Here is a 1,898-nt window from a genome sequence, read left to right as displayed (position 1 = left end):
TATTTTTTCCTGTTTTTAATTCACTGCAACAACCGATTGAGGGAGGGCAAAAATACATTTGAATTTTATGATTTAGGGACTCAACCTTTTCATTTTTCAACTTTAAAATTGTTGATGGTGGATTGTAGGGGCTGGGCAAGAACAGTGAACTTTCCATGTGTTTAAATAAAAGTGCTTTTTGATTAGGAGGCACACCTGCAAATAACCTCTTGCAATTTCATTATAACTGATTCCCTTGTTGTAGATTTTGGCAGCCCCAGCACTATTTCAAATATCAAAAGAATTGTTCACTGCAGCAGACAGTTCTGGCCATTAGAAAAGTACCAGATGCATCTTTAATACTCGGTGCCTTTTTCACATCATCAAGTTACAAGCACAAGCTCCAATGTGTTAGAAAATATGTGTGAGAGCTTAAAACAAAGTAGTGCATACATTTCAAGAGGAAAGACAAGGATACACTTTTATCAAAGAAACATCCCAAAAAGTGCCATTTTCTCGGAAAAACCTAAATAAAACCCAGTGCAACAAGCTGCCTAGAAGTCATCTAATCATGAGTCCACCAGTATAAATATAGCTGCTCTGTGAAGGCCTGGGATTGTTAGAGAACATTGGGCCACGCAGGTCAGAGATAAAGTTGTGGAGAAATTTAAAGCACGGTTAAGTCTTGCCCTTTTTTGAGGAAGAGTTGAAGATGAAAGAAAATACATGTAGGGGGCCCAGCAAACATGGAAGAAAGGGCTCTGGACAGGTGAGACAAAAACTGAACTTTTTGGACTACATGCAAAATGTCATGTGTGCTGGAAAACCAACACTGCACATCACCCTGAACGCACCGTTCTCACATGATACACGAAGGCAGCATCTTGCTGTGGGAATTCCTTTCTTTATAACACTTGAGAATTAGGAGGTGGGACTCCTTCTAGCAGAGCAGTGACCCCTGAACATATAGCCAGAGCTACAATCCGATTGGGTGTCTATGTAAAGATGGAACTTTATTACCTATTCTTGCTTCAAACTTTACGTCAGGTTTCTCCCTGACCTGTCTTATGTCTTTCTTGGTCTTCATGATTGGTTCTCTAATGTTCTCTAACAAAACTTCAAGGCCATCACTGAACAGCTGCATTTGCATTGAGAGCAAAGTGTGCCGGAGTCAAATTCTTTGTATGTACGAACTTGGAAATAAAGCTGATTCTGAAACTGATTAAACTACACACAGGTGGACAAATTAGGTGACTGGTTGTATTGGGTTTTATTTATTAGAGTAGAGAGGCTGAATACAAATGCATGCATGACTTTTAACATTTTTATTTGTTAAAACAGTGTAATTGCATATGTCATTTCCTTCCACATCGCAATTATTTGCTACTTCAGGTTGGTCTTTCACACTAAATCCCAGTAAAATAAACTGATGCAAAACGTTTACCAAGGCATTGTATGCCAGTTCTGTAAAAATGGTATGTTTTTTTCCTACTTCTTAAATACCTGACTTTCAGATAGTGTTCATCTTCATATTGTAGAGACTTCTTCCTCTGTCCTCCACATTGTCCATATTCCTTGATTTTCAAAGCAAATTAGAATCAAAATCAGCTTTATTGCCAAGTTTGTACCTACAACAAACAAGGAATTTGACTCCGGTACACTTTGCTCTCTGGGTTTTTTGTTTTTCTTTGGGTTTTTTTGCGTTATAAGATATATATCTTTATGTCCTTAAATACATATATACAATATACACATATGCAAGGTGGAATTGCGACTTCAGTACGAGGTTGTTTGGAACTCTATTAAATGTTCATCAGAGAAACAGCCTGGGGGAAGAAACTGTCTCTGTGGCGGCTGGTTTTAGTAAACAGTGCTCTGTAGCGACGGCCTGAAGGTAAAACTCTGAACAGTTTATGTGC

Source organism: Girardinichthys multiradiatus, chromosome 23 (genome assembly GCF_021462225.1).
Source record: "Girardinichthys multiradiatus isolate DD_20200921_A chromosome 23, DD_fGirMul_XY1, whole genome shotgun sequence".
Lineage (NCBI taxonomy): Eukaryota > Metazoa > Chordata > Actinopteri > Cyprinodontiformes > Goodeidae > Girardinichthys > Girardinichthys multiradiatus.
The sequence above is the reverse complement of the archived record's forward strand: the minus strand, read 5'-3'. Positions refer to the sequence as shown.